At 42.9% G+C, this 15,442-nt stretch overlaps 1 protein-coding gene across 2 annotated transcripts in view; it reads right to left on the reverse strand.

Annotated features, from left to right (window-relative positions):
- Positions 1–15,442, reverse strand: part of LOC124603448 (transmembrane protein 65) — a 524,529-nt gene that overhangs the window by 152,521 nt on the left and 356,566 nt on the right. The gene's annotated exons all lie outside the window — the stretch shown is intronic.

The raw sequence follows: 15,442 nt of genomic DNA on the forward strand, positions 1-15,442 counted from the left end.
AATTTGCTGGGAAGTGGCGGTGCGGTCCCCTACGGCACTGCGTAGGATCCTACGGTCTTGGCGTGCATCCGTGCGTCGCTGCGGTCCGGTCCCAGGTCGACGGGCACGTGCACCTTCCGCCGACCACTGGCGACAACATCGATGTACTGTGGAGACCTCACGCCCCACGTGTTGAGCAATTCGGCGGTACGTCCACCCGGCCTCCCGCATGCCCACTATACGCCCTCGCTCAAAGTCCGTCAACTGCACATACGGTTCACGTCCACGCTGTCGCGGCATGCTACCAGTGTTAAAGACTGCGATGGAGCTCCGTATGCCACGGCAAACTGGCTGACACTGACGGCGGCGGTGCACAAATGCTGCGCAGCTAGCGCCATTCGACGGCCAACACCGCGGTTCCTGGTGTGTCCGCTGTGCCGTGCGTGTGATCATTGCTTGTACAGCCCTCTCGCAGTGTCCGGAGCAAGTATGGTGGGTCTGACACACCGGTGTCAATGTGTTCTTTTTTCCATTTCCAGGAGTGTAATTAATACGAGAGCTGTTTTTTCAACCACCGATGGGTCACAAAAGTAAAACCACAGCGAAAATCCAATGCAACTTTGCACAGATGTGTTGCGCACTTTCCCTAGTAAGACCGTATACAGTTTCCATCGGGCCAACGAGATATACTGGCCCTGCGACGAACTTGCAACGTCACAATAGTCGGCTTGTCCATCACACTTCAGCGAACGCTCCGCTCCGTACAGGACCCAGAGAAATCAATACTTCATTTATATGACACTAAAGGCCTTAATTTTGTCGTGTGCTATCGAGAACTTGCATGCATTTAAACACTCAGCCAAGAACTATTAAACTCGCCTGAAATACTTACTCACTCTCCACTGGAGGCGCCTGCTGGTGCTCGAAAGACTTACAGTGTCACGTGCTGTGACGCACACGCCACGGTCTACAATCTCTTTCCTGTGGGCCTCGACTTTACAGTTTTCAGCGCACAGTGAACACGTCAAGATGCCTACAATAATGGTGCCTCCCGCCAAATGTGGGCGCCTGCTGCGAGGTTTCGCCTAATTTTATGCAGCACCACATCACAAACCTGTCATGTATTTCCTTCTTCATAACAGTTCTCGGCTGCTCAGTGAAGTGACAACGAAGACGCTCCTATGCATTTTAAAGCTAAAAATTAAAACATTCTTTATCGCAAAAAAAACGTATATCATAACGGTGACCGGTTTCAATCTACTTGCCGACTGTTCTCCGATGATGGCAATGGAGGCGGTGAACGGACCAGTTACCGTCTGTTGAAACACAAGCGTCAACTACTCAACAGATTGTACCTGCTCCGTTCACCACTTCCGCCTGTCACCACTTGGGAATTGTCTGCAGATGGTCTGCAAATAGACTGAAATCGATCACCACTGTAATATTTTTATGCGAGCAAGTCTGTTTTAATCTTTAACTTTTAAATTTTGCATTGACATCGCTGTTGTTCCATTAATGTTAACAAAAATCATTAACCCACCATACAGCCCGTATTTGGCAACCACTGATTTTCATCTCTTCGCTTACATAAACCGCTGGGCTTCAGCGCAGCATTTTGGCACAGAAACGAGCTGCAGACCAGCGAAGGGAACTGACCAAATCAGAGTCAGCTGCCTCCTGTAGCAAGGGTGTTAGAAACTCGATAGCCGGCCGGTGTGGCCAAGCGGTTCTAGACGCTTCCGTCTGGAACCGCGCGACCGCTACGGTCGTAGGTTCGAATCCTGCCTCGGGCAGAGATGTGTGTGATGTCCTTAGGTTAGTTAGGTTTAAGTAGTTCTAAGTTCCATAGTGTTCAGAGCCATTTTTGAAAATCGATAACACACTACGACAAATGTCGAAGTCTGAGAGGCGACTATGTGGAGAAGTAGCTGAAAGATGTAGCTAACCGTTACAGATAAAACATTTTTGATTTTCACTGTGGTTTCCAGTTCGCGACCGATCGGAGGTTGAAAAAAATGATAATTTAATGTGGCTCAAAGCCCGAGTGCAAGTTTCACTTGGACGTCACTTGGGCGACTTGCGTGCCCCTGACCTGTCCAAGTAATCCAACTGGAGAAAGGGGACCCACAGTTTAACATGGAATCCGAACGACGTGTCCTTCCTGGCGACTGTTTGCACCTGATAAAAGACATCTTGCAGCACACCTTGAGTTGTCTGTAAAAAAATTTAGTTACCAGACCTATTTTCTGGCATCGTGCTCACCGCCAATGGTATATATTATTATGCATGTCCGTATCAAATGTCATTTGTGCCAATTGTGAAATCTCTATGCCATTAAAAATGATGGGGATCTCACAGTATGCAGGTCGTCGAGCGCCACAGTTGTCAAACGTTAGATGGTATCTGCACAGAACCTCCTCATTCCACCTCATTTTCAACATTCGTTTGTAGCACCACATCTCAAACGCTTCGCTTCTCTTCTGTTCCGGTTTTACCACAGTCCACATTTCACTACCATACAATGCTGTACTACAGACCTACGTTCTCAGAAATTTCTTCCTCAAATTAAGGCCTATGTTTGATACTAGTAGACTACTCTTGGCCAGGAATGCCCTTTTTGCCATTGCTAGTCTGCTTTTGATGTCCTCTCTGCTCCGTGCGTCATCGGTTATTTTACTGCCTAGGTAGCTGAATTCCTTAACTTCATCTACTTCGAGACCATCAGTCCTGATGTAAAGTTTCTCGCTGTTCTCGTTTCTGCTACTTCTCATTACTTTCGTCTTTCATTGATTTACTCTCAATCCATATTCTGCACTCATTAGATTGTTCATTCTTGACTTTCACTCAGGATACCAATGTCATCATTGATATCCTTTCACCTTAAGTTTTAATTTCACTCCTGAACCTTTCTTTTATTTCCATCATTGCTACTTCGATATACAGATTGAACAGTAGGGACGAAAGACTACACCCCAGACTAACACTCTCTTTAATCCGAGCACTTCACTTCATTCTTGGTCGTCCACTCTTATTCATGCCCCTTGGCTCTTGTATATATTGTATATTACCTGTATCTTTCTATAGCTTACCCCTATTTTTCTCTGAATTTCGAACATCTTGCACAATTTTACATTGTCGAAGGCATTTTCCAGGTCGACAGACCTATGAACGTGTGCTGATTTTTCTTTAGTCTTCTTTCCATTACCAAACGCACCGTCAGAATTGCCTCTCTGCTGCCTTTACCTTTTCGTCATCTAACACATCCTCAATTTCAATTTTCTTTTCCATTCTTCTGTATATTATTGTTGTCAGCGGCTTTGATGCATGAGCTGTTAAGCTGATTGTGCGATAATTCTCGCATTTGTCAGCTCTTGCAGTCTACGGAATTGTGTGGATGATATTTTTCCGAAAGTCAGATGGTACGTCGCCAGACTTATACAATCTACATACCAATGTGGGTAGTCGTTTTTTTTTTCACTTCCTCCAATGATTTTAGAAATTGAGGGAATGTTATCTATCTCTTCTGCATTATTTGATCTTAAGTCCTCCAAAGCTCTTTTAATTTCTGATTCAAATAATGGATCCCCTATCTCTTGTAAATGGCTTTCCATGTATTCTTTCCACCTATCCGCTCTCTGCTTTTGGCAGTGGAATTCCCGTTGCACTCTTACGGTTGCCTTACTTGCTTTCAAAGTCACCGAAGGTTGTTTTGATTTTCCTATATGCTGAGTCTGTCCTTCCGACAATCATTTCTTTTTCGATTTCTTCACACTTTTTATGCAGCCATTTTCTCTTAGCTTCCCTGCACTTCCTATTTATTTCATTCCTTAGCGACCTGTATTTCTGTATAACTGAGTTATCCAGAACAATTTTGTACTTCCTCCTTTCATCAATCAAATGAAGTATTTCTTCTGTTACTCATGGTTTCTTCGCTGTTGCATCCTCTGTACCTATGATTTTCTTACGAACTTCTGTGATTGCCCTTTTTACAGATGTCCATTCCTCTTCAACTGTACTGACTACTGAGCTATGCTGTATTGCTGTATCTATAGCCTTAGAGAACTTCAAGCGTATCTCTTCATTCCTTAGTACTTCTGTATCCCACTTATTTGCGTATTGATTCTTCCTGACTAATGTCTAAAACTCAGCCTACTCTTCATCACTACTATATTGTGATCTGAATCTATATCTGCGCCTGAGTACGCCTTATAATTGAGTACATGATGCCGGAATTTCTGTCTGACCACGTTGTAATCTAACTGAAATCTTTTACAAGTATACCTCCACCTATTGTGATTCTTGAATAGAGTATTCGCTGTTGCTAGCTGAAACTTGCTACAGAACTCAATTAGTCTTTCTTCTCCCTCATTTCTTGTCCCAGGCCTATATTCTCCTACTCCTTCCCCTACCACTGCATTCTAGTCTCCCATGATTATTAGCGTTTCGTCTCTCTTTACGTACTGCATTATCTTTTCAGTATTCTCGTATACTTTCTCTATCTCTTCATCTTCAGCTTGAGACGTCGGCATACATACCTGAACTATCGTTTTCGTTATTGGTTTGTTGTCGATTCTGAGAAGCACAAAGCTATCACTGAACTGTTGAGCCGGCCGGGGTGCCCGAGCGGTTCTAGGCGCTACAGTCTGGAGCCGCGCGTCTGCTACGGTCGCAGGTTCGAATCCTGCCTCGGGCATGGATGTGTGTGATGTCCTTATGTTAGTTAGGTTTAAGTAGTTCTAGGGGACTGATGACCTCAGAAGTTAAGTCCCATAGTGCTCAGAGCCATTTGAACCATTTTTGAACTGTTCACAGAAACACACTCTCTGCTCTATATTACTACTCACAACGAATCCTATTCCTGTTATAACATTTTCTGCTGCTGTTGATATTACACTATACTCATCTGACCAGAAATCCTTGTCTTCTTTCCCTTCACTGTACTGACCCTTACTATATCTAAATTGAGCCTTTGCCTTTCCCTTTTCAGATTTTCTAGTTTTCCTACCACGTTCAAACTTCTGACATTCCACGCCCCGATTCGTAGAACATTATCGTTTCATTGATTATTCTATCTTTTTCTCATGGTCACCTCTTCCTTGGCAGTCCCCTCCCGGAGATCCGAATGGGGGACTATTCCGGAATCTTTTGCCAATGGAGAGATCATCAGGACAGTTTTCAGTTACAGGCCACATGTCCTGTGGACACACGTTACGTGTCTTTAATGCAGTGGTTTCCATTGCCTTCTGCATCCTTGTGCCGTTGTTCATTGCTGATTCGTCCATCTTTAGGGATTATTTTCCACCCCTACGGCAAGAGAGATCCCTGAACCTCTTTCCGCTCCTCCGACCGTTGGCAAAATGAAGATGACTTCTTATGCCGGAAATCTTCGGCCACCGATGCTGATTATTAAGCAAAATTTAAGTGGTGGCGGGTTTCGCACCCGGGACCGAGGACATTTTGATTACTAAAGAAAGACGCTATCCCTAGACCACGGGTGGGACCAAAAGGCGTTATAAAACTAAAAAATAATAATGTAACAATGACATAAATACAAAAGAATAACCAAAATAAAGGCAGTGTATCCATAAGGAACCAAAATCTGCTATTGTTTAGCAGTCAGTACAGTGTTGCATTGGAACACGTTTGGCTCTCCTTGGGATGCTCTCCACAAGGAGGTAGAGACATTGCTGCTCAAGACTAACCCACTCATCGATAATGCAACACCTGGCGTCATCCAGTGTCTCAGGAGACTTTCTGCGTAGATGAACTCCAAGTTTCAACAGGGCTCAAGTGTGATGAATCAAATTTACCTCAGTATGTACCGTAGGGCATTCCATTCCGATGATTCTTTCCTCTTGTACGGAGGAGTTGTTCACGCGCGAAGCGCCCTGTATTCGCACATTTTTCTCTTAAAGGACGAACTTATTACTGGAATGTTGAATTTATGGCTAAGTAATACATTGTTGAATACTGTGCCGATACTGCGCTGCCCTCATATTACCCTCGACAGCCAGGTGAACTTCTGAGCTGCCTGAGACGTACACTGCTACGTGGCAGCCTCATACAAGACGATCGTCAGGTTTTCGACGTTATTCCCTAGTCGGTGAAGAGAACCCGAAACCACAAATCAATTTCGGATGTTCCCTTATTCAGCTTCTATGTGTAGCTCAGCGCTGGGGCGTTTGCTGTATTGTTCGTAATGCACACTTACAGGCCAAATCGATAACGTGCGGACAGTTGCACACCCGCCACTGTTGCCGAGGTCGCTAACGCACGCATGTGCGGTGTCTCTCGACTCGGAGACACGCCGGTTCGGATCCTGGTGGTGGAACATTTTCATTGCCAGTATTTGGCTGGCCAGAGGAGGAGAAGTGGTGGCGTAAAGTTTCTGATCACTAGTCTTTTCTCTCACGTCCTGCATTAAGTTTCAAAACTCTCCACAATCCATGATGAAATGTGGGCACGTGACGCTAATGATGATGATCCACCCGTCGGATGGGGATGTAAAGTTCGGCGGCCCTCTTGGTGCTATTTGAGAAGAGTAGGCTATGTGCCGGCTCCCGGTTTCACTCTCTGTTGAACGAATATACACAACTGTCAACAAAATTCTGTTTGCAACTCTGAACCAATAAGATAGCGCCTCTCTTTGAGTATGACGACGTAAGTGTTTGATCATATCCCGTTTTCTGTTGCAAACGTGTGAAAACAGGTTATAATTAAACATACAAGAAGGTGTGGAAAACGATGTATAGAGTCGCAGTACAAAAGGAAACCTACCAGAGACGCACAAATGGACGAAAAAGTAAGCATAATGACATACAAAACCACAACTCAAGAAAAATTGTTTCAAAAACAAGCATATTTGTTTACGATCACTCTGCACATGATAGTTGTCAAAACCGTTAAATGATTGTTACATGTAATGTAATTTCAGATCAGAAATCGCAATAAACTGAAAAATGCACATGTTATTGTTTCACGGCCTGAAATAGAAGAACAACGAAGAACTCTGTATAAAATTTCACAGAAATAAATCGAGACGCACAGAAGATGACAGATAGGTGTCGAAACCCGTCTGAGTGAATAGAAGAACTACTTGTGTTTTGCATAAGGCGGAGTTTTAAAATACCCAAATTTAAAAATTCTTACGTTTCTCTGACTTTACTGCAGTCTTCCCATGTAATTGCGCCAACAACTGGGTGCATGTTTTCCTATTATTATTAGCTAATTTGTATCGTAGTCTTGATTTCAGCGTGTTGTTCGTTCTACATGCAATATTTACATGAAATTTTCGACACCGAAATCATTTAATGTCATCGTGACGAATGTAGTCTACTGAAGATTTTGTACTATTCTAATTTTACTCTTTTCTGTTTCAGTTTTATAAATAATTCGTCACGTCAGATTCATTATAATTGTTCTTTGCCACTGTTGTAAGACAGTTGTAATTTCAGTCTCAAACAAAGGCATTGCCAACCTTCTGTTCGTCACTAATTTTTGCCGTTGTGGCTGTATCGACAAATTGAATTTTGCCAGTACCTCTCTCCTAATTTGCAGGCTTCACTTCTGCTACGTACCTGACTGGACTACTATACTTGAACGAAAGTATATCTTAAAGAAACGGCTTTGCCTTACCTAGAGATAGTTTCCAGAACGAATCATCCACCCTGCAGCGGAGTGTATGCTATTTTGAAACTTCGTGGCAGACAGTAACTCCATGACGGACAGTCACTCGATTCCGCTAGATTACTTTCCTCTCCCATTATTTTTTAGTACCTCTTCGTTTCCTATTTTACCTGTCCACTTAGTCTTTAAGGTTCTTCCACAGTACCGCATTTTAAATGCTTCCAAGCTGTTCTTCTCTTTTCCGACCGTGCACGTTTCACTTACGTACAAGGCTGAGCTCCAATCGTTCACTTTCAGGAACTTCTTAGTAATTTCCATATCAGTATCCAGTCCAGTAGAACATTTTTAATGAGGAAAAGTTTTCATCACCTACGGCAATCTGCTTCTGATACTTCTTGCCCCGGTCATGTTGAGTAACTTTGCTTCCTACATTATGATAATTCTTCCACTTCCTCCAGTATTGCCCCGTTCCCCATTCTGATGTTAATCAGTTAGTTATTCTCCTTTCCAGGGCAGCATTTACGGGCAGGCTATCCATACTGCAGCGTGGCAGCCCGCACTACAAAAGTTGTTCAAAAATGACGTAATTGCAGCAGCTCGAATTGCACTTGAAGCTTATCTTAACACTCTAGACTATTACCCAGAAAAGAAAATGACTCTTCTGTTTCAAGGAATTTCACCAATGGTTTTGGAAAGACAGTGTGGATAATGAAAAGGTAATTAAGTTAGCAGTATTGAATGCATAAATTCGTCCTTAACTTTTTCACAATCTTTGGGACGTATGCGCCACATGATAGGTAATCAGAGAACCCACCGGAATTTGCTACATATTGTTGGTACGTACCAATGCACCACTGGTAACGTAGGCTTGTCGAAGGTTTGCAAAATTCTTATAACAAGAGCTCCCATTTGTATGTTGCGCTGTCTTCAAGGCTCATTGCTAGCCAACTGTTCCGTACTGTTACTTCTAATTACACTCTAAGATGAAAGGAAAAAAAAGCGACGCACCACGAGGTATTATCCGGATGGGACGGAAATCTGTAGATGTGATGTACCTTTGCAAACAAATGATTACAACTTCACAGAAACTGGATGATTTATTCAAGAGAAAAAGTTTCACATACTGAGCAAGTCAGTAACGCGTTGGCCCACGTCTCGCCCTTATGAAAGTTGTTATTCGGTTTGGCATTGACAGCGTTCGTGGCTGTCCTCTTGACGGAAATCGTGACAAATTGTGTCCAACTGGAGCGTTAAATCATCAGATACAGCCGTGGTCAAAGAGTAGCGTCTGAATAGTAATCAAAACGTCCTCGATCCATGATTAGAATCTCACCACTATTTAACTTCTGAATAATAATCATCAGCAATCGCGGCCGAAGACTTCCAGCGTAATAAGTCACGCTCATTCTGTCAACGGCCTTCTTAAAGACGGCGGAGGAACGGACAGAGGTTCACGGCATGAGGATGCAGAAAGCAATGGAAACAACTGCATTAAAGACGCGTAATGTATATATCCTCCACAGGACATGTGCACTGTGGCTGAAGAAGTGACATCGACAGGGAAGAGATAGGGGACCACGTACTAGAATTTAAAAGAGCTTTGGAAGAATTAAGACCAAATAAAGCAAAAACGATAGATAACTTTCCATCAGAATTTCTAAATAATTGGGGGAAATGGCAACAAAACGACTTTTCACGTTGCTGTATAGAATATATGAGTCTGGCGATATAACACCTGAATTTGAGAAAAACATCATCCACACAATTCTGAAGAGTGCAATAGCTGACAAATGGGAAAATCGTCGCACGATCACCTTACCAGGTCATGCATCCAAGTTGCTTACAAGAATAATATACAGAAGAATGGAAAAAGAAAACTGAAGGTACTTTAGGTGACGATCAATTTCGCTTTAGGTGTGGTAAAGGCAGCAGAGAGGCAGTTCTGACGTTGCGGTTGATAATGGAAGCAAGACTGAAGAAAAATCAAGATACGTTCATAGGATTTGTCAACATGGAAAAAGCGTTCAAAGACGTAAAATTGTGCAAGATGCTCGAAATTCTGAGGAAAACCGGGGTAAATTACAGGGAAAGATGAGTAATATACAGTACGTACAAGCGCCAAGACGGAAAATGGAAGATAATGAGTGGAAAGCTCGGATTAAAAAGGGTATAAGATAGGGACGTAGTGTTTCGCCGCTACTGTTCAATATATACGTCGAAGAAGCAATGACCTAAATAAAAGAAAGGTTCAGAAGTGGAATTAAAATTCAGGATGAAAGGATATCCGCGGCAAGATTCGCTAATGACATTGCCATCCTCAGTGAAAGTGAAGATGAATTGCAGGATCTGTTGAATGGAATGAGCAGTCTAATGAGTACACAACATGGATTGAGAAGGAAAGTACTGATAGGTAGCAGAAATGAGAATAGTGAGATACTTACAATCAGAAGTGGTGATCACGAAGTAGATGAAGTTAAGAATTTCTGTTCTCTCGACAACAAAATAATCTATGACGGACGGAGCTAAGAGAACATAAAATGCAGACTAGCACAGGCAGAAAGGGCATTCCTCGCTAAGAGAAGTTTATTATATCAAACATAGGTCTTAATTTGAGGAAAATTTTGGAAATTTGTGGTAAGGTCTTAGGGGACCGTACTGCCGAGGTCATCGGTCCCTAAGCTTACACACTACTTAATCTAGCTTACTAACTTAAGCAAAAGACAACACACACCCATGCCCGAGAGAGGACTCAAACCTAAGGTGAGGGGAGCAGCGCGGACCGTGACAAGGCGCCTCAGATCGCTCAGCTACCCAGCGCGGCTTAATTTGAGGAATAATTTCCTGATAATGTACGTTTGCAGCACAGCATTGTATGGTAGTGCAAAATGACTGTGGGAAGATTGGAACAGAAGAGATCCGAAGCATTGGAGATGTGGTGCTGCAGAAAAACGTTGAAAACTATATGTACTGATAAAGTCAGGAATGAGAATGTTCTGCTCAGAATCGGTGAGGAAGGGAACATGTGGTTCAAATGGCTCTGAGCACTATGGGACTTAACTTCGGAGGTCATCAGTCCCCTAGAACATAGAACTACTTAAATCTAACTAACCTAAGGACATCACACACATCCATGCCCGAGGCAGGAATCGAACCTCCGACAGTAGCAGTCGCGCGGTACCGGGCTGAAGCACCTAGAACCGCGCGGCCACCGCGACCGGCTAAAGGAACATATGGAAAACATGGCAGGAAGAAGGGACAGGATGATAGGATATCTATTAAGACACAGCTGAATGGCTTCGATGGTACTAGAGGGGGCTGTAGAGAGTAAACACTGCAGAGAAAGATATATATTGGAATATATCCAGCAAATAACTGAGGATATAGGCTGCAACTGCTACTCTGAGATGATAAGGTTGTCACAGGAGAGGAATTCGTGGCGGGCAGCATCATACCAATTGCTGGCTGTGGTAGGATTTAGCAGGCACGAAGACAAGCAGTAGATAATCTCGTCGTGTGCGGGCGGGCATTATCTTGCTGAAATGTAAGCTCAGGGCGGCTAGCGGGACTAATCACTAAAGACAACTATCTTCCAGGAAATGAGACTTCAGGCCCCAGACGTGTCTAGAGACACCCTTGAGTGGTGGAATAGCAACCTGACTATCACGCCATAGAGTTTTGTTGTTTTTGTGCTCAACAGAAAGTTCTTCATTACGATCAAAGGCCCGAGTTCCATGTCATTATTATACAACTGAGAAAGTTGTTTATGAATAACTTAAACATGTTTCATATACGTTCCACGAAGTATTGAATAGATGTCTCTAGTGTTTTAGTTTTGCGTGGATTTTTTTTTGATTTTTTTTAGGGTATTGCGTTTCATAGAGCTATATGATAAATCTGTATTGTTTCTTTATCAGTACTACAGAGCCCCACTGTTTCACGTTACAAATCAACAATTTTCGAATAAATCCTGAATCATATATTGATAGCTTCAATTTTGCTATCAGTAGTGTTTATTTGTAAGTAACAGACAGGAGGACACCTGTGTAGAACACAAATTTTCATTAGGTTACGAGGCCATTCATATATCTTCACTCAGTTTCTAGTCCTGTCTCTAGGGGGATCTAGTAATACACTAATCGCATACGCAATCAAGGTAATCGAAATGTGGTAACGCCCGATAAATATGCAACACATCCAACGTAAAGGTAACGCGATTACGACCTTAACTGACCAAAACTACTGAGAAAATTGCCATCGCCTACGTTTACTTATCTGCGGTAGCCTAGGATAGTTTTACGACTCTACTTCAGCCGCACTGGGCAAAACAAGGCCTTAGCAGCTCGCCGCATTCGTTGCAGCGCGGTCACAAACAGACCCAGCCCAACGTGCACGACCGCAACACGCCTCCGACGCCCTTTGGCGGAAACTACACTTATAGTTCAGTATTTTAAACTTTTATAAATTCCAACATTAATGCATCAGGTACCGTTTTATGTATTTTATATTTTAAACAATATCAGTCTATGTAATTTGAATATACAGGTACAATATTAATGTCTTTACTTTTAAATATTTTTCTATCTATATCATCTGTAGAAATGAATATTTATTAAATTTCGTTTCGTTTTATTTTTAGATCTGAAAATGATCATTGCTTATCATTGAAACTAGTAATCAAGATTGAATATGTGCTACTAAGTTTGTAATAATATATATTATAAAAGAGAAGTAATGTTCATATGGAATTTGTCGTCAATCGTTCTTCCCACGCCCAGTTCACCAATGTAACTGGGAAAGAGGTAAGAGAAAGCGGTACCAGGAACACCCACCGCCATACACCGTCAGATGTCCTGTGGAGTATATATGTAAAACTCAACGTTGGTGAATAGATGCTGGTGAACATTGGCTTGACGAACAGCAAACTGATAAACTAGTTGCTGGTGTATCTTCTGGGCTGTACGGTCGTTATCCATGAAACTCTTTTGTCCTTGACGTTTCGTCCAGAGCAGCGTTGTACCTCATGAGAGGTGCTCCTATTTCCGCTGAGTCTTGCAGGCAGGCGGTACCTATGTCCCTCTCGAACGTCGGACGTATCAGCGAAACCAAAAGCACCCTTATCCAACGCAGCTCTGGACGAAACGTCGCGGACAAAAGAGTTTCATTGGCCATGACCATACGACCTGGAAGATTGATAAGCAACCAAAATAAACAGGTCGTGATAGCCTTCGTTGATAAAGAAATAAATTTCGTCATGCAGAAGCTGTCTGCGCACTGTGGCTGCCCGTGTTGCTGAGCGCTGCAGAGCTTTGGTGTTGTGCGTCAGCTGCAAGCAACCATGGCAGGAGGCGCTGCTTACTTGCCGTAGAGAGTAGAGGAACCAGCGGCAGGTCAGGGCGGCCCGCCGGCCGCGCGCAGCGTGCGAAACAAGAGGACATCCGTGAACACAGTGGCGCGGGCGCGGCGCGTCAGCGTAATTACAGATAATGAAGGTCACAGCCAGGCGGCAATGATTTGCTTATGTTTACGGCTCACGGCGTCACCGAAAAGCCAAGACTGGAACACTGTACACGAACAGGCCAGTAGAGGTCAGCTGTCCGCGTATCATCACTAATTAGGTCGGCACGACCTCCACTCTTCGAAGACGCCTTTCATACTGCGAAATGAGTAAATCAGATTGATTTCCCTCTACCCCGACCACCCTACCCCTATAGCCGTGGTTGTAAGACGTGTGCATTCCTTAACCTCCTCTCCTGCTAAAATATGTACTCAAATAGACATCCACTTACGCATGTCGTAAAAACTACTACTTATAAAAATAAAACAATGTATTGCTGTAGTGTAGGAAACAGTAACGACAGCAAACATCTTGCTACAGACATGAAACTGGCGCTGTTGTAGACACTGGAGAAATTTCAAAGACATCACTGATTTTCTGAAGTTCTCTCGGGCGTTTCACCTGTACTCTGTCCTGGTACCCCACAAGCTGAAGAGGTATGATTCAGACACAATAGGACCAGCATATACTCGGCGTTAGAAGTATAATAAACAAGAGTCAGACATTAACTTTAGCAAATATCTTTTATCTTTATATTACACAGGTGCGCGGAAGTGAGTTTCTGACGTCCGGAAAATGGGTAAAGAAGATAAAGAAGTTGAATATGATGCTAGTGAATGTTAGACTGGGTGGTTAAGAAGGAAATAAAATGTTTTTCACGGTATGTACGAAGAAATATGCAAACAAAACTGTTCTGGGGGGGGGGGGGGGACGATAATTGGTGAAAACATGTGTTAAGGCCTCCAATATTAGCTGCTACGAGCATCAAAGGACCGCCAAATGATTAGAATGATTAGTCACATAGGAGATGAAGCCTAGAAGATACATGTACCTTACTGGAATAGGATAACTGAAATGAAGAGCAGCAAAGAAGTCTAACGTATATGACTAAAATCTGGTGTTTCTCTTTTTTTTCAGTTCAGAAAATTAAGAGACTCCGCGCTATCTGTGACTCTTTAATGTAGGCACAAAGCAAACAAATCGGCGACAGATGAAGCACTGACTATTTCAAAACATAAAGACTGGTACGAGGACCGGGGTACAGAAATTAGCTACACCCGTGGACGCTCCTGGAGAATTCAGGACTGAGTGTGCGATGTGAAAGCAACACACTTGGTGACGTAAGCAACAAGCACAAGCAATTTGTATTCCTGCAGACAGAATAGCTTCCTGCTTTATTTTCGTGTCCTTTCCATCACAGATAATTTGCAGAGAATATCCTCTCCAAAACACAATTTAGTAGGTTGTGATACAATATTGCCTACTGTGTAGTGGTGTTGATCCTGAATTAGTAACTAGGCTTTTTGACTAATTGGCAAAGTTCGTACTCCATATATTTTCGGTGCCTTGAATTAGCGCCGTGTGATGCTGACAGTGCTAGAGGAGGAACTTACTGTATGCAAACACGAACATGGTACGAAAAATTGCTACTGCTTTACGAGTTCCGAATACGCGGTGACGTCGTTGACTAATTATCTGAAGAACAATCATCGTCAGATATTGTAAATGTTCTGGTATTAGTGAGTCCTTAAACCTTAGCAGTATACCGCCTGGCCGTAACTGCAACTAGCTACGAGGAATCCCAAGGCACCGCCGTCGCAAATCAGCACACACACTGTTACCGCTAACACTCGCAAATCCGTAATGAAACGCAGGCTACATGCTAAAAGAAACACAGTCCTATAAAAAGAGAAAGAGAAGAGAGACCATGTTAGTGGAAACTACGAACACGCACACACACACACATATGAAGGCACTCTTGTATTTGCCGTTTGCAAAACAAATATTTTTAGTTAATGAAGGCAATATGAAGTAAGAAGTAAGATGCACGCAGATACTGACCTCGACCTTTCGTATTTCCTTGCGGCATAGTGATCCAGCTGGCATCGCTCCCGTAGCCATTCTCTGCAGCTAGAACGCTTACTAGTATCTCAACTTTACTATTCGCTTTAATCATATACTGCATATTGATAAATTACGCAAAATATCGAACACCTTTGAATTCCGTGTGAAGCTTCCTGTGTCGCAATATTTTTACACTTTCGATATTTGTTGACATGGAATGTTAGAAATTTCGAAACGGTTGTAATGGTCCTAAATTCCAATGCATTATTGTGGCGCCGACACAACTGATTGTTACCGTGTTTCTATTTTATATCGAGAAGCATTATAAACTGCGGAACACTTCTTTACGGAATCGAGTGTATTTTTACGAACTATTTAATTACACATTGTATGAAATGTGCAGATACATTAATTATATGTACCGTCCCGAGTAGAACC

Source organism: Schistocerca americana, chromosome 1, assembly GCF_021461395.2.
Source record: "Schistocerca americana isolate TAMUIC-IGC-003095 chromosome 1, iqSchAmer2.1, whole genome shotgun sequence".
Taxonomy (NCBI): domain Eukaryota; kingdom Metazoa; phylum Arthropoda; class Insecta; order Orthoptera; family Acrididae; genus Schistocerca; species Schistocerca americana.